Source organism: Canis aureus, chromosome 36, assembly GCF_053574225.1.
Source record: "Canis aureus isolate CA01 chromosome 36, VMU_Caureus_v.1.0, whole genome shotgun sequence".
Taxonomy (NCBI): Eukaryota; Metazoa; Chordata; class Mammalia; order Carnivora; family Canidae; genus Canis; species Canis aureus.
This window is the reverse complement of record NC_135646.1, coordinates 6,534,336-6,552,870: the sequence shown is the minus strand read 5'-3', so window position 1 is coordinate 6,552,870 and position 18,535 is coordinate 6,534,336. Positions and strand designations below refer to the sequence as shown.

The 18,535-nt window shown below is 44.1% G+C and overlaps 2 long non-coding RNA genes across 2 annotated transcripts in view; one reads left to right on the top strand and one right to left on the bottom strand.

The window, feature by feature from the left end:
• Nucleotides 1-18,535, bottom strand: part of LOC144305862 (uncharacterized) — a 173,573-nt gene that overhangs the window by 124,594 nt on the left and 30,444 nt on the right. The gene's annotated exons all lie outside the window — the stretch shown is intronic.
• On the top strand, nt 9,817-17,198 carry LOC144305909 (uncharacterized). Its single transcript, XR_013372941.1, has 2 exons — nt 9,817-9,977; nt 14,706-17,198. It is a non-coding gene; the product is annotated as an uncharacterized LOC144305909 (long non-coding RNA).

The following is an 18,535-nucleotide window of genomic DNA, read 5'->3' as shown; positions in this document are numbered from 1 at the left end:
CAGCATAAGGAAGAACACCTGGAAAAGAGAGGCCAAGAAGAGCATCGAAAGAGGCAAATATTTTGAAATCGGAGAAATCAATCGTGCTGTTTCAACTTACAACTTGATAAGACCAGAGGCAACCTGTAGGGAAGCCCAATGCTGGCAGGAGAAGAGAGAGTAGCGAGAGAAGACGGAGCCACCTCCCTGCCTGTTCTGGGTCCTCTCTCTCCGAGGCAGGTAGAGACACCCAGCTAGCAGAGAGGAAATATCTACCCAAGTCTCGTGGCTGGTTTGGAAGACATGCTTTCATCTAGAAACGTTAAGTACTGTGATTGGAGTCAGGAGGCATGAGCCTGGCCTGAGTCTTCTGAACCAGTGACTAGAAAGAGCTTGCATTTAATGTAAACAAAGCAGAGTGGAATAGTGGGTGGGGTGGGGTGGCGAGAAGGAGCAAGAGAGAAAGGATGAATATAAATTATCTCTGGAGGTAATTGTGGACTGCTGGTGGGAACGTTGTGACTCAAAGTTCAGGGGGCAAGAAAGACAGGGAGGCTCACGCTTTCAAGGGTGCAGAGTGGCTCTGCGAATGGCCTGGGGCTGGCCCATGCCTGACTCCTGCTCTGCCCCAAGCTTGGCAGGACTGACCATGACTCGCTACTGGAGGGAGGTTTGGTGGGATTTATGAGATGAGCTCAGGGGCTGTTCTTGGCAAGCCAAAGCTATAAATGTATAATACTTTATCTCCTGCAGGGATGTTTTAAGCAAAGGAAAGACGGGAAATGTTTACATCAAGTATAAACCCGAGCCACTGGTCAAGGAGAGTGGCCTCCCTCTGGAGCTACATCAAAGGCCTGGTTCTTTCTGCTCCCTGTGGCCTCTGCGGATCCTGCCCTGGGAGTTCAAAAGTTTACTTGGAGCCAGGGAGGGAAGGAAGCACACCCACTGCCAGTGATCTCCTGGGATTGTCAAGGGGAGGATGAGCTGAGATTGCTGGAAAAGCCGCCACTGCCCCCTCCCCAGCTTCCTTTCCTCAACACTTCTTCACCATCCAGATCGAATGTCAGTGCTTCAGTGAGACTAGAGCCTGATGCAATCAAGATGCTGGACCGGTAGTCTGCAACTAAAGAGCTGCAGGGCCTGCAGAATGTCATTTTCCCTCCCCAAGTTCATTTTCTTATAAAATGAGAGCGTCGAAGCTAAATTAATAGCATTCTTAGTGATCCTCTCCAGTGACCACAGAAAGGCAAAATTGGCTTTTCAAGTTCAGAAAAAAAGCAAATCTCTTGTGCAAGAGAATTTAATTTAGAAGTTGATGTGAACCCCACTCCTTCTCTAAGTCACTTCTAACTGGCCACACTCTAGTGAATGAGACTAGCTGGGAGGCAATGGGAAACACAGACTTAATTCCGGAGGGCCAACTGAGGAAGCTTGTCTCAGCCTTGATGCCATCTTCTGAGAGTCTATGAGACGACCTGTTCTTAATTTTCTAGAAGATGTTGCAACTTCATCCCAGACATTGTGTTCTTCCTTTCTCTCTCATCCTTGGGGACATGTCATTGAAAATCAAGTGCCTAAAGCCAAGGCTGCAAAAGCCCATACAGAAACTGTGTAAATTAGAATAAGACAAGCCCATGCCAGGGCAAACAGCTTACCGAGTGTTGTACAGAAAGCGTGTCAGCTCTCATTAGACTTACTTGGCTGGATGCTCCTGTACAGTCTTGTACAACCTGCACGACTATGGCCGAAGCGCAAGGCTTGGCTTACAACAGTGATTCAAAATCTTCATGTCAATAATAATGGTACATTCCTAATATGCCGCAGGTCAGGTTCCTCAATAAGAAGACTCAGAGCTGAATATCCCCATTCAGGGATACACGGGCCAGGATCAACAGTCAACAACTATGGGGGAGGGAAGGAAGCCGTGCAGGGCAAAAGAAGAAATTGAACCATGATGTAATTGGAACAAAGTCTCAGCCCCTCCTCTAGCGGGCTCTGCAGTTGGGGTGGTCATTCTGAACTGTCCAGGATTTGGGCAAATGGGCTGAACCTTTATTTATACACACTGTATAGATAAGTCAGGGGGTGGGAGTTGCCCTGGGGAAAGGGGTATGACATTGGGAGAAAAGGCCTGTCATGCACGAGCAAGTCTTGGAATAGGACTGAGCTGTAAGCAGTCAGCCAGGAACACTGGAAGCATCTGGGGGAATACAAGCTTCATTTGTGGTGGTTCTGGATGACACAACACAGAATCCACTACCCTATGTTAAACACTTCATAGTTTAACAGGCATGTTCCCTTTGCCCTTCTGGATCCACGCTCAGCCTTTCTCCATCCTGCTCTTTGCCCCGGGAGGCTGACCTGTATGGATTACATCAGCAAGCTCCCATGCCCTCTGACTCCCACTTGGGTTCAGCCGATAGAGTCCTGGCAGGAGATCAGAGGGAGGAAAAAGAGAGGGGTCAGCATGCCGTTGCCCTGGCTCCATTTCTGCAAGGTCACATTGGATTGGACACCTCCTCCAACTGAAGGTCAGTGGCTCCTATCCAAGACCCTCTTGTAGACCATTGATTCTCTCCTTCCAGGTTCTGGCAATTACTCCCTCCTCTCACCCTTTTTACCTTGGTGCCCTAGCAGGCCTCTCTTACCCCAACCCTCCTAATGCTGGGATAGCTCCACCCACGTGGTATCCCAACTCTGACCACACTTTTATAGAGTCCTTTCTTTACAAAGTAAACCCTCCTTGAAATATCCTGAGTGTACTTCTTCATTTGGTGCCGTCTAAGACCCTCCTGATACTTTTAGACATATGTTATCTCACCTCTTCCTTTCTATCATCCTATGAATCAGATATACTTATCCCCATGTTAGAGATAAGGAAGTACAGATTCAGGAGTTGCATGATTCATTCAAGCTCCCAAGGTAGTAAGATGGCCCTTGTCTCTATCCCTGTAACACCGTAGTGCTTCTCTCAGATTATTCTCTCTTCTCACACAGCTCAGGAAAGAAACAGGAAAAGGAGGGAGAGCCATGGAAATTTGAGACCACAGAACGTTCTAAAAATTAGCATGAGGATGCCTTTCGTTTTAGTCCTGGGACTGGGAAAGAAGGAAGAGAGAGAGCCTTCTTTATGATTCTTGTCCTATCCAGTCTTCTGGAAAACTTCAGTTTCTTTTCTAAAGTACCTTTCTTAATTAGAAAATTAAGCTATTTCAAAATCCAGATCTCCCCCAATCAGCTGCTTGACCCTGGTCAGGTCACATGACCTTTGGGTCTTTGGTTTCTTCATCTGCGTAAAGTAAAATGGTTAACTATGTGAATCCCAAGCTCCCTTCCATTCTGTGTTTCTATGAGCTCCTTGTTCTCTTTGCTTCTCTTATCCTAGAAACAGACAACGGTCATGTGGATAAGCACTCATACTCACAATTGTTAGTCTCATCCCTGGGAAAAAGAAGAAGGAGCTCATATGGTGCTATGCACAATGGCTCACTTGTTAGCCCTAAAGGACCCTTCAAAAGGTCTTGTCCAGACCCTTGCTTTTAACTAGAATAACAGTTAAGCCCAAATGAGAAAGCAAAGATACCATTTCATTTTGCATTGCTTCCAAAGTCTCTGTGTATAGCAGATACCTAGATTCTCAGTCCCATCAAAGGTGGTGTCTCTGTTTTTCTTGATCAAAAGCAAATGGTTCCTCTCTGTACAATACGTCTTTTGTCCTGCCTTGCTTACATGGTCCCACATTATTGACAAATCATTCAGCACAGGGACCAACTTGGAAAGAGAAGTTCCACTGTGATGTGATCCTGCCACCACTGTGAAGAGCTCTCATTCCCTGAACCACTGGCTGCAAAACAGGAATAAGAAAGTACTTGTTCCTCCCTTTCCATGCTCCTATTCCTAGATCTTGGGGGTAGGAATTAGAGACACTGGGTTCTAGTACTAGTCCAATTGCTAATTTTGAGCAAGTCACATCCTTTCTCTATCAAAACGAGTAAGTGGATAGCATCATCTTTTCTAGGTCTGACTTTCCATGAAACTCCATGAATAAATAGGATTCAGACAGGTTGATTTGGACAGATGACACCTTAACTCGGGTCTCCCAAGTAAACAAGATCTGAGTAGACTTAGACTGAGAGGTACAGTTGCAAGGTGTCAAAAGTGAAAGAAAACGGCCATGACACAAGGAAGAATGAGATGCAAAGGTTATGTATCATCGTCTTGGTTGATTTGGACTGCTATAACAAAACACCAGAGGGATGCCTGGGTGGCTCAGTGGTTGAGCACCTGCCTTCAGCCCAGAGCGTGATCCTGGAGCCCCAGGATCGAGTACCACTTGGGCTCCCTGCATAGAGTCTGCTTCTTCCTCTGCCAGTTGTCTCTGTCTCTCTGTCTCTCTCTCTCTCATGAATAAATAAATAAAATCTTTAAAACAAAACAATTTCTGTTGTTTAGCTTTTAAACAACAGAAATTTATTTCTCATACCTCTCAAAGCTGGAAGTCCAAGATCAAGGTCCTAGCATGGTCACCTTCTGAAGAGGATTCTCTTCCTGGTTCATGGTTGGTGCTTCTTACTGTGTTCTCATGTAGTAGAAAGAGCTAGGCATCTCTCTCCAAGGCTTTTTAAAGACACCAATCCCATTCATTAAGGCCCCATCCTTATGATTTAAGCAACTCCCAAAGGCCCCATCTCTTAATACTATCATCTTTTGGGTTAAAATTTTAACATATGAATTTGGGGGAGGCACATTTAGACCACAGCATTAGCCTAGCCACAGCTTCACATGCTTCAGAGAAGTCCAAAGGGTCACCCAATCACACTAGACATCTCTGCACACATTGTACAGAAAAAAAAAAAAAAAGTCCTGGAAAGAAAAAAAAGCAAGGGTTTCTCTGTAGACACTCTCTTATTTCTGCTCCCTTATTGGTCAAAATTTACCCACTCTCTCCTGCTCTGGGTTGCATCACCTGAACTCCTTCAAAAGTCACTGGGGAAGCCGGATCTTCAACCTGGAGTGTGGCACTGCACCCAACCTGGAAGAGATGGGAAGAGCCACAGGGCTCAGCATTCAGTGTCCTCCACCCAGAACCTGCTGCCCTGGCAGAGGAAGGCAGCTGAGGGTTTGGGAGATCATCAAGCTACAAAAAGCTAAGGAGGCCCAGAGGCCCAGAGCTGGCATAGACAGATAGAAATGGTCATGATGGAAAAGTGTACTAGATAGAGCTCGAGTACCTTCACTCAACAAATGTTTTCCAAGAAATTTGGATGTAGAGGTACAAAACTTCTTCTGCCCTAAAGGAACATAGTCTATTAGGAAGACAGAAACAGGCAATGACAGCAAGATTATTGCCTCCTTCGTTTTAGGGAAATGAAGCCCAGGCCTAACCAAACTCATACAAGGAGTCTGGGATGGAAGGAGGTCTACAACCCCTGGCTGTGAATTTCCAAGTCAGTGCTTAATTTATGGCCTTTCTCTCAAAGGCACAGACGTGATATCAAGCGGGCTATGTTCTTAAGCAAGAGTGGATGAAACAGGTCTAGCGGCATCAGGGCCTGGCTGAGCCACATTGCCCAACTCTGTTCAAAATTTCCTGCAGATCAGAATGACCTACTGGGGATAGGGTCTGGGGGTGGGTGTGCGGAGGAGGAGGGAGTGTTAGGGAACTCTTTGTGAAGGCAACTTATTTGCTAAAAGGAGCCAGGAGGAATCAGTTTAATTGAAGTTAAAGATATTTTAAGGAAGGTAAGAGCCCAGCTGGGGGTTCAGCCAAGGGGTTTTGTTCTGCCTTTGAAAATGAGAAGAGTTGAACAGGATCTGTATGGACGAGCTGATAAAAAGTCCTTTGAAGTGGACAGGGATCTTTTTATAGCCTCAGAATAACTTAGCTCCGGGTGAGGGACGAGGGCTGCTCTCATTTACAAGCGTGGAAGGTGGTGAGCTGTCCCCCTCCAATTGGATTTCTTCTGACTTGGTCATGAAGAGAGAGAAATTGGCCTGATGTCCTTTGTCTAGCTGCGAGAAGATAAATCTGGCAGTCTTTCATACAAGAGAGCACAAGAAGAATGGTTCAGGGAAAGCCCTATCAGGCTGGTTAACAGACATTACAAAGAAAGGAACAGAGCACAGAATCATAGCCCCCACATCCCACCCCCAACTCACACACCATCTAGCCTACTAGATAGATCATTGATTCCTCCTTAAAAAGAATTAAGTTAACGCTAATGCCAAGAAATGACAGCAATAAAAGTTAGTGTCATGGATTATTTACCATGTGCCACACACTGTACACGTAATGTCTCTTTGCTCTTAACAAAGATTGTTCTCTCAATCTTAACTACCTAGGAGGCAGGTATTATTTTTATTCCCATTCTATATTTGAGAAAAGAGAGTCTTAGGTGGGTGAGCAAATTTGAGCACTTTGTTCAAGCTTAGTACATTATAGGCCAAAACCCACATAGATAAAACTGCTAGATAAATGTTAAGGTAGCATGAGGTTACCTTTGGTTACAAACCTCACACTGTGGAACTCCATGCCCGTTTTATCAGCACTCAATTCTCTTGGCCAAACAACTAGAGGGGTTGGTCTAATCTCCCACTCCCGGAACAGTTCAGAATCTTCCTTTGGACATGGGAACATTTTGCCAAACACTTAAGATTCAGGCTTTCCTCAGACTCCTGAGTCGGTACCACCTTCCTCCCCTCAACTGAAGTGAAAGAAGAAACTTGGAGACATGCACCAGAGTGATAAGCCTCCAAGAGCGAGCTGCCTCAGTTGTTGGCTGGCTAAAATGTTACTGACCACTTCCCTTCATTCCCACTGAAGATCAAAATAGGGACTGGAGACCTAAAGTACAGTAGGACATAACTTAACCTGACACGCAAGGCCACTGCCAAGATCGTAGGCTTTCTAACTCCCAAACCTGGCCCGCATTCCTGTAAACACGGTAAAAGTTTAATATCTGAATCTATGAAGTAAGAAAGGCAAAGAAGTCAGGACGTTTTGGGTTTCATCTCAGTTGCATCAAAACACATGTAATGACCTTTTAAAGGGGTTCTACCTCCCTCTTGACCTCTGTCATCCTGTCTGGACAATAAGAGAATTTGATACAGCTGATCTCCAAGGTATCTTCTTTAGCTCTTCTCGTCTGGGGTGATATCCTTGCCTCACTAATCCTATAGGGGCTGCCTGCCTCAAGAGTCAAAAGTGGTAGAAAAAGTGGGATGGGGGTGGGGGAGAATGGGCTTTTAAAAGGAAAGTCAATAATGTTTTGTATTATACAAGTACAAAGGACAGAGAGTCTTGGTCAGCCGCGTACTCTTCCTAACCATCCTTGAGACGTTATAAAAACAAATGGAAGACTGTGAAACTTCATGATAAAGAGACCTCTCCCATTCTCTTTTTGGTTGAAGACTTGACTCTCGAGGCCTATGAAAGCTTTCTGCTATCTGCTAGATGGGCAGGAGTCCAAAGTCCAGTAGACTCCCAAGCTGTTGCCTATGGGATCTCCACTTCTGATCTTTTTCATTGACCTGTTTCCTACTATGGAGACTCCAAGCATTCAAAGGAAAAGCCCTGTTAATGGACACATTGGGGCTGAAAAAATACTAGGTTTTTTTTTTGGTTTTTTTTTTTCGGTTTTTTTTTTAAGTTCTGGGCATAGGGCATGTGCTAATTGGCCTGGCTCTAGCTATGAAATAAAATTGCTATCATCATTATTTTATTCTCTGAAGGAGACAACCTCAGGTTAATATTTCAAAGAAGAATGAGTCACTGGAAAGGTTTAAAAGTACCTGCTAATTATTTCTTTTAAGAAAAACCTTAACTCTGGCAGAAAGGAGTTAGACACGGCATCAACTGGCCATTAAGATGAAAGAGCCAGGTTACCTGGGCTGCTTCAGGAGGCCCAGAAATAACAAGCATGCCCCTTGTATTTGCAGAGCAGATTCCCCTGCAGAGGCTCTTCCACAGACATTATCTCACTGACCCTGAATTCCTGAGAGAGGAGCAGCCCACTGCTGGCTCTGTTATCCCTTTCTTTCTTCCTTGCTGTGATGTGAGGAGGCTGAGGCAAGACAGGTCAGTGCTAAGAAAGGATGGGGGTCATTCAGTGCTTTGTAGAGTCAGCATATGCACAGCTGCTTAGAATCCTAAGCGCCCCCCTCCCCAAGCCCGAGCTGGGAGCTGTCTGGTCACCTTCTCCAGTGACTTCCAAAAATGTACAGGTTTTATTCTAATAAAATTCTATGAAGAATCCTAAGTCAACACAGAAGATCAATTCTAAAATAAGTTCAGATTTTTAATAATTATTTAGTATCAAGTTGATCAAGGGAGACAGAACATGAAGACTCCTAACTCTAGGAAATGAATTAGGGGTGGTGGAAGGGGAGGAGGGCGGGGGGTGGGGGTGAATGGGTGACAGGCACTGAGGGGGGCACTTGACAGGATGAGCACTGGGTGTTATTCTGTATGTTGGCAAATTGAACACCAATAAAAAATAAATTATTATAAATAAATAAATAAATAAATAAATAAACAAATAGATTTCATTTGATGAATACAAAAATTTGCATCCAGTCATCTGAAGCTCAATGACCGCAAAGATGAAGCATATTATGGTTCACACTTTAATTAAAAAAAAAAAAAAGCCAAGATCCCTTTACACCAATGCTTTATAGGATCATGAGTGGCCCAAGACCTTACCTGGGTTAGTTAGTGTTATGATCAATGGACATTTCTAGACTGTTTGCCCAAGAGAAGGAGATGAAGACTGCTATGCACAGGAAGACCGCGGCCCAGTTTCAGGGAGGTTGCAGTTGTATTTTTCATATATGAGAGGGTAAGGTGTGACAAGTTCTAGGAGAGCACAAAGTGTCCTTACCCAAAGGCTACATCCGAAATGAACCTCTGATAGGGCTCTCACACAGCTGGCCAGTGACTAAGTATTGGATATTGAGACTCTGGAAGCTGTGACTAGGTCCTGTGGCCAAACCTAAAGTTGAATTTAAATTGTCATGCAGGGGTCTGGGCAGCCCAGTGGTTGAGTACCTGCCTTTGGCTCAGGGCGTGATCCCAGAATCCTGGGATCAAGTCCCACATTGGGCACCCTGAGAAAAGCCTCCTTCTCCCTCTGCCTGAGTCTCTGTCTCTCTCTCTCTGTGTCTCTCATGAATAAATAAATAAAATCTTTAAAAAAATAAAAATAAAGTGGTCATGCAAGTCTGTCCAGTGGGTATCTTCAAGATAAGTTCTGAAAGACTACTGACCCAAGAATGTAACCAAAAATGGTGAGGGGTGGAGGACACAAAAATGTACTTTGTAACCTCCCTGCAAGCTGGGGCTTAGATGTGGATTTTGTTGCACATGCAGGAATTTTATTACAAGAATAAAGGAAATTCCCATTTACCAGGGTATGAATCTTGTGCTCTCCTAAAACTGATATGTTGGAAATCTAATGCTTAAGGCGATGGTATTAGGGCCTTTGGGAGGTGATTAAGTCATGAGGGTGGACCCACATGAGTAAGATTAGAGTGCTTATAGAACAGACCTCAGAGAGATCCTTTGCCCTTTCCAGCATGTGAAGGTAAATGAGTAGTCTGTGATCTGGAAAAGGGCCTTCATCCAACCATGCTGATACCCTGATCTTGGATTTCCAGCTTCCAAAACTGTAAGAGATGAGTTCGTGTTCTTGATAAACTATCCTGCCTGTGGTATTTAGTTACAGCAGCCCAAATGGTCTGAGACACCAGTCTACACCCCAAGTGTGATGGAACAATTTACATCCATGACGCCAGCACCAGCTGTTTCTGGCACCTCCTCTCCCCCGGGGTTTACTTCCTTTTCCCTTGGGTTCAGCCTTCCTCTCCCTAGACATCCATCCTTTCTCTTCTAGGTCTTAATTTCCCCTAAAACATTGTACTTCCTACAAGCACATCATGGAATGGAGAGGCGGTTCATCAGCGGTGGTTGTCAGCATCAGTGCTGAGTAGCATCAAAGCAGGTAGGTTATTTTTAAGGGGAGCTTGTTCTCTAGAGACTACCTCACCTTCTTAGGAGTACATTTTAATCTCAACTGGCTCCTCCACTGATTGGTAAATCTAACTCACTCGCTTCAGCCAGTTTCATATCTATGATGCCAGTCTTCACAACAAAGCCTTGAGTTTTCCCAGAATGGAGGCTGGAACTTCTGTTTGATCTTCCCTCTCCAGGAGCTTAGGTACATAATGATGTCTGACCTACAGAGGCAGAGACCTGGGATGAATGACCTGAACCCAAAGGAAGAGCCGTTCCTCCCAGTATCTCTTCCTTTTTTTTTTTTTTTTTTTTTTTTTCAGTATCTCTTCCTTTGAGAAGCTTCCATATGTAAGTAATGACTACACAGATTACTAGAAAATCCATGAGAGGTCTTTTTTTTTTTTTAAAGATTTTATTCATTTATTCATGAGAGACATAGAGAGAGAGGCAGAGACTAAGGCAGAGGGAGAAGCAGGCTCCCTGTGGGGAGCCCATTGCGGGACTTGACTCCAGGATCCAGGATCACTACCTGAGCCAAAAGCAAATGCTCAGCAACTGAGACACCCAGGTGTTCCCATGAGAGGTCTTGATGGGATTAGAACTATTGGTTTCATTTTTCTCTGAAAGGACTCAGATGCCAAAAGCCCCTTCCCATGTATGGTTCTCTTATACTTACTTCCTAATGTTTCTTCCTCATCTTGTTATACTCCTGAGGAAAAAAAACAAAGCACCATGCCGGGGTCAGAATACCTGAGTTCTAGTTCTGCCAACTAACTGTACATGTGGCCCTGAGCAGGCTTCTTAACCATATAAACTGAGGAAACTGTGGATCCATGTACCCATTACCCCCCATCTTCTGTGAACTTCCAAGTCCCTCATCCATGTACAATCAGGAAAAATACAGCATGGTATGAACAGCCATTCACAGGCCTCAGAGGGTGGCTGGGGGCCAGGGGAAGCCAAAGGAAACAAGAGGGATGTTCAATGAGCTTCAAACAGGAAGAAGCTTTTGGTTCACCCAGGCTGAGGATGAAAAGCATTCCAGAGAGCTGAGGCGGTGCTGGGACAAGGGTCCATGCTCCCTGAGGGCTCTGAGCAACAGAGAAAAGGCATGGAAAAGACAGAGAGCCCCCCATTAGGGTCTGGCTCTCAAATCTGGCCCAGTAGGAGCTGGGAACAGAGGGAGAATAAAATGATTGCCCCTCGGGGAACATGACCGAAAGAGCAACGTCTGCCCCTAGACCTCCTCCCAGCAGGGCAATGAATGAATTCAGGATGACACAAGGGAACAAATTGGCTTTTGGAATAAATCCTGAGATGCCTAGAAACTGAGACCACCCTCTGACTTATGAGGCTAGCAAAACTTCAGAGTGATCAAGGTCCAGGTAACAGTGGTAAGCAACCCTTTCACGGACACTCTCAGTCTCTCTCTCCTCTCTCTCACACACACACACACACACACAGACGTATCACCAACAACAACAACTGTATAAATCCTTCAACTTTCTCCTACCTGCAAACTCATCTGGGGAATTTTGTAGCAGAAAGCAAGAAAAGAGATGTGGCATCCAAGCTGAGTTTCTCATGAGTAAACAGATTGCACGTGGCAAACGAAAGGTCTAGGAACAAACAACTTTTGTGAGGACAAAAGAGAAGGGAATAGATGTGGACAGTCTTTCATCTTACCAGGGAATAGATGTGGACAGTACTCCAAGATGTGCTGTGCTGTGTCTCAAGTGAAGCCCCATGCCTGGAAATTCTTGTGTCATGGCTACAAGCTCTCAACCCTACACCCAGAATAAGGAGTCTGTGCTCTTCTGGTCCTGCAGGTTGGCCACCATATTATGAGACTTTAAGTCTGCCTTTCGTGTCTGAGCCTCAGTATTTTTTTTTCTGTAAAATGGAAATAAGGATCCTTTGGCCTGACATAGCTTAATGGAGATAAGATTCCAGAAATAACAGGTGAGAGAATGAAAGGGGTTTTGTGGTGGGAAGCAAGAAATTATATCTGAATCAGAGTCTGAACCAATGTAGATGTTCTCAGTAGGGAGAGAGATGTTCAGGTTATGGAAATGGATAAAGGAGCAAGAAGAGTAAGTTCCAGAAACACAACAGTTCAGTAGTGGGCAGAGGAAAAGGAGCCAGAAGTGAAGACCAAGAAGGAAGTGCTGAGAAATAGTGGTGTTATAAAAAAGCTGAACAAAGGTGATCTGAGAAAATAATCATTTGTGTCAAGCAGATTTCTTTTTTTTTTCTTTTTTTTCAAGCAGATTTCTTAAGAAGTTAAGCTTTGTTCTTCTTACTTCCTATGTATCCCCTAAAAACACAGTAGGGAACAGGCAAAGGACAGATAATGACTATTAGAGGAGAGAATACATGTGACATTTGTTGTAAGCCTGGGAAAAACTATAGGGCGAGTCCATTTCTCCCTGGTGGTTTGCTTGGGACACTGGACATCAAACACAGCTTCTCTCTGCTGGCCTCAGCCAGTATTTATCCAAATTGTTAGTGATTTGGGTTCAGAAGCTGTGGGCTGTAAACCCAGCTACTCCTGGGCAACTGACTTCAAAAGGAAAGGGGAGGCTTAAGTGGGGGTGGCACATACTGCTGGCAAATAGTCAGGATCTCCTCTCCCCAAAACATGGTCTGCCTTAGAACAGAATGAGAATCTCAAAGTTTTTTTTCAAATGAACCACACTTGCCACTTGAAAACCTTTTCATACAACCACACCCAAAATAAATTCACTTCAACAGCAAATATTTATAGAAAACCTCCAAGTGCAGTCCATTGGGCTGGGCCCTGAGGGGTTGAAAGATGATGGGGACCAGCAGACCACTGAGGCCCTGGCCTCCACTTCATGGGGAAGATAGACTCTTACATAGTAACCACTAGCCAGACTGTGCTAAGTGTAATAACAGAAATATAAACAAAATGTGATAGAAACCTAAGTGGTAGTCCTTAATTCTGTACCGGCAAGATCCAGGAAGGCTTGACAGAGGAGGAACCATCTGAAGAGGTCCTGACAATGAAATGGATTTTAATATTCAGAAAAGGGGAAATGTATGTCAAGCTGAGTGAACATAGCTGGCAAAGTTTTGGCAACAGGAAAGGCTTCTGTTTTAAGGAATAAGTTGATGGTTTGGGACCTCAGTCTGTATCAAATGTAGAGTCAAGAAATGTTTTGGAGAAAGGGTGTGGTAGGACTGGTTCTGCTCTTTACACAGAGCTTTCTGGCCAGAATGAGGAGAGAGAATAGAAGGGTGGAGGACTGAGGGAGGAGACTTCCTGGAAAACTATTAGCAGAGTCCAGAAGAGGAACCACCAATACCCTAAAGAATAAAGAAGTATTGAGATAAAAAAGACCAAGTGTTGGTTCAAGGTTTTGCAGAATGTGCCAATAAAGAACACAGAAGGTACGGGACTGGGAAAGTAGAGATAAAGTTAGTTTTAGACAAGTTGAATCTGTCACAGATAAATAACTTAGCAAGAGACAAGCCAGGAACCTATGTTGGAGGTGACTGTAATGCAACCTTGTGGAGGTTAGGTTCTGAAGGCCACACTCAAGGTTACTGTTGAGCAGAGGCAAAATGAGCCTCCAGGGAGATGCAACATCTGAAACTGAGATCCAATCATGCCATAAGTCCAGGAGGGTCAGTGATTGTTCCAGAGGTAGAGGGGCCACTGGGGCACCTAGAGGTGTAGCAGGCTTGTGTTCTAGGATCTGTTATAAGAGAAACACTGGAAGCCCATTTGCCATCACCAGCTCACTGAGTAGAATGGTGGCCAGAACCACCTGCGTGAACTAAATTATTGCCTGTTCCTCATGAAGTTGATGCTATGCTAAGTTGAACATCAGAGACACCTCTTTGTGCAGTGAACCATCTTCAAGCAGTGCCTGTGAAACACCCATGCAGAGAGAAGGGATTGAAAGTACTGAGGGCTGGGGACAGCACACTGGGGAGTGCTAAGGGCTTACTGAAGGAATGTGGTCAAAGGAGAAAGAGCCAAAGAAGAATCAAAGAAGGAGAATGAAGGAAGGGGTATTAAGAGTTGTATAACTCAAGGACTGACAAGGAAGAGGAGGACATCAAGAAATAGACGGCCTCTGAATGCTAAATTCCGTTAAGAGACGGGGGCTTCGAAGTCCTGTGATGAATTTGAGACTAGAGTGTTATCAAGTACGTTAAAAATAGAAGCTTCCATGAATGATAAAAATGGAAGCCAAATTATAAGGGTGGGGATTTGAGGGATAAAAAAATGAAGGCATTGAGTTACACTCTTCCAAAATTTGATCATGGAAGGGAGGAGAAAAACTGAGGGATTCTAAGGCAGAAGAGGGTATAAGAAAACACTTTTAAGAGAATGGGCTGGTTTATGAGAAACTCCTCAGTTATTTATCAAAAGCTAACCCTTACTGCACATTTACTGTGTGCATTAATGTAGTTAAACTTAGTCAACCCTGGAGACAAATACTACTATTATCCATCAGAAGAAACTGAGAGGATGACAGTAGAGAGGTCAAGCAAATATTCCCAAATCCCATAGCTGTTAAGGAGTTCAGACAGGATTGCAAATAACCAGTCTGACTCTGGGGCCCCACTTATTCTCCAAGTGTCACATCTCAGAGCCCAAGCATAGATCTTTGTTCAAAAGCTTCCTATAGTTTGCCCCATTCATTCCCAGGATTTTGAACATTGCTTTTCTCATTCCTAGGATTTCACATATTGCATCTGTGTAGAATCATAGTGATAATCCATGTGAATGACAAAGATCAATATCACTGTCCTTCTGCTTGAACACCACTGAGAGTCTTCTAGGATGCCCATGCTACTACGTCCTGACCTCTCCCTCCCTCACTGAATCCTAGGACTACATGCAGAGTCAGCTCCCTGGAGCCTGAACTCATAGCAGGTGAAGAGCCAAGAAGCAAAAGGAGGAGAAGGTGAGAACAACTCCCCTCTACCATGCCAGAGATGAGCATAGGAAGCAAGGGGTGCAGTTAGGGTTACTTATCTGAAGAATTTCCCTGGCCCATGGCATGAGTGAAATTACCAATCAGAACTGAGAAACACAGGTGGTGTTGAATAAAGAACCCCTGCCAAAGGGTGTAGAAGAAGTCACAGCTCTACAGTTTGTGGCATTGTCATTCAATTGACACATTTTCTATTGAGCAAGTGCTGTCTATCTTGCATTGTGCCAGACACACAGAACCACACGGTTCTGTCAGAGAAGCTGTGCTAAGACGTGTGAACAAGTGAGAAGAGCAGCGTGGTGTGATGGTTGCACTTCAAAGGAGAAGGACTCACTGAGGACTGAAATGGCCATGGTTATGGTCAAGGTGGGACACAGCTCTGTAGCAAGCTATTCTAAGGAAAAGCTGAGAGCACAAGTCACTCTGGGAGGGACCTGGGAACATGGCAGGGAACCATGCAGGAACACCTGAATAAAGTTGGTAAGAAGACAGCTTCACCAGAGTGACATATGAACGAATTCTGGAGAGAAGCAATTTTAATAAAGTAGAATTAAAAAGAAGATGACTTTGAGATGTAGCTTTAGAATAAGAGATAATCCTGAAGATTGTGGAGGAAGAGGTGTGTGAGTGTGTTCTGTGCCACAAGCAGTGAATAAGGAAGACTACCCAGAGCAATTGCATAGAAGAGGGAAAGATGAGGCCAGCAAAGAGCACATTAGAAAAGTGGCGTTATTATCTACCCATCTGATCTGGTCTAACAATAATACACTGACCTCTCAGGTCACAGTTTACAAAATACTTTCAGTCATTTTCTTACTGAATTTATGTACCAATCTTTTTAACTCCATTTTTTTTTTCAAGGAAAGAGAAAGTCAAAAGATGCATGACTTTCCCAAGATCCTTGAGTCAATGAGTGGCTAATCCATCTTCTGACCTCAGGTTCTCTCTCAAATATCCTCCAGTGGCTATCTTGACCTTAGACCCATGAGAACACCAGAGTTTGTCCCCAGTTGCTCTCATGCTCTCTCACGTCTGGGAAGTGTCGGCTGGTTAGATTATAGTCTCATTTACATACCCTACACTCAAACACACAAAGCAGCGTAAAAAGCAAGGATGATTCATCAGCTCATCCAGACAAAGTGAAGTCTCCTTCCTCCAAATCTGGGCTGTGCTGCTGTCAGTGATTTGGAGAGGACCTGGAATTACACCACACAGTGGCCTGGGTCTGCTCATGCTTTTCCTTAGAGACAGAAGCTTTCAGCACAAGGGGATGGACTGGCTCACAGAACCTACTGACTGCACCCTCCTCTGAATGACTCAGACATGAGATAGGGTCTAGCCAAAGCATCTAATTACTCAGGGCAGGTCAGACTCTGGAATCAAAGCCCCACTTACTGCCAGGCTACTGGCCTCCAAGGTGTCAGAGAAGACAGCTGCAGGCGAGGGCCAGGGGACCCACGTTGGAACCTACTTCAGCAGCCCTTGGTCCCAGACAAGCCTGCTCTACAGACTGGGAAAGGTAATAAAGGGCTTTAATGGAGGTTTTATTATGGGCTGGGAGGCAAAACTTGGTTATCCAACTGGCAACCTGCTCTGAGAAACAAGCAGGTTTCTTTCATGTGGCAACTCTGACATGCTGAGATCATGCCGAAGAGCGGGAGGCAGAGCTCTGAATTTCTGCAACTCAGCACAGGCTTTGTGGGAGATGCCCAGACAGCTCAAAACTGGGGCTGCTGAGCCAGGCTGGGCTGAGGATGAAGAGCAAGGCTTGGTGGAGGTCCTTGGGCCAGCCTGTGGAGAAGACCACACCTCTCCTCATCACATGGAGGGACAACAAACACTGCTGGCAGGTCCCAAAGGACCCCTGCCTCTGCCATGATGCTGGAAATGCAGCTGGAGATCCCAGGGCCCAGGACCTCCCAGATGTGTATATCTTTTCTTTTCTTTTCTTTTCTTTTTAAATTTTATTTATTTATTTGAAAAAGAGAGAAAGAGTGAGAGAGAGCATGAGCAGGGGGCAGAGGGAGAGGGAGAAGCAGACTTTCTGCTGAGCAGGGAGCCCAACATGGGGCTTGGTCCCAGGACTCTGGGATCCTGACCTGAGGCACCCAAGTGCCCCTTTATTTTCTTTTCTTAAAAGAAAAAGTCTACTAGTTCAAAAAAGAAAAGAAAAAAAGAAAAGAAAAGAAAAAAAAGAAAAGAGAAAAGAAAAGAAAAGAAAAGAAAAGAAAAGAGTCCACTAGTTCAGAAGTGGCTGCCAATCACTTAAGAAACTTGTTACAAATACAAGTTGGTTCATACTACAAACACCTGGTTTTGGAGAATCAGCCCGATTTAGAAAAGAATTCATTAAAATATCTGAAGGAAAGTGAAATATATTATTTTGTTGTGGTAAAATATACCTGACGTAAAAGTTACTGTTTTAGTCATTTTTAAGTGTACAGTTCAGTGGCATTAAGTACATTCACATTGAAACAATATTTTTAAGAAAAAACCATTAGAGGTCTAGCATTGGGTAGAATAATTCTTAGGGAAAAAAATCTGTTGTAACTTAAGTACTTATGAGCGAACTATGTACTGTGCTGTACTCTAGTTGGTAGAGTTGTTTCTCACAGTGGTGCAAGCTGACATCTCTGAGACAGCTCAGAGTATCCCAGGGTTAAACAAAAAAGTAAATGGATGTCAGATACCGGGAGCAATGTTTCTCACTGTTGGAGTGGGAGGTTACAGATAAAGAAGGGGATGAACCATGTGGTACTGGATTAGCCAGAGATAACCAGATGAACTCATGCTTAGCTTAATATAGATACTAATGGGTAAATATGAAAATAATTATAGATATATATATTAGTATACACATACGTATTTTCCTGACCTGACAGCTAAGAGGTCCTAGAAGTAATGAGATTCTAATAGCAACAAGCACCCCCAACACCCAGATCTTGGTTTCTAATTCCATTATACAACAAAAGGGACTAGAGCTCTTGATTTTAGAGCTGGAGCAGGGAAAATACAAGATGAGCCTGGTGCATCCTATAGGGTCAGAAAGTAAGGAAGTGCTCAAAAAACAAAACAGTAGGAAACAGTAGGAAAATGTCAAAAAGAAGGAACCTGGGACGCCTGGGTGGCTCAGTGGTTGGGTATCTGCCTTTGGCTCAGGGCGTGATCCCTGAGTCCCAGGATCGAGTCCCACAATGGATTCCCTGCATAGTGCCTGCTTCTCCCTCTGCCTATGTCTTTGCCTCTCTCTGTGTGTGTCTCTCATGAATCAATAAATAAAATAAAATTTTAAAAAAGAAGGAACCAACAGAACTCCCAATGGCTAAAGTTGAAACAATTTGAGCAACAAAATAAATGACATAGTATTAGATTATATAACCCAAAATATAAAATAAATACAAATGAATCCATACTGACAAAAATGAATTTTGAATAAATAAATGATAGAGAATAGATAAGTTTCCCACGCAGAAGAGTACTAAATAATTTATGGAGATACTGCCCTCTTAAGGAGTAGATTATAACCCTCTACCTCTTAGATGTAGGGCAATCTTGCTTACAAAGATTACAG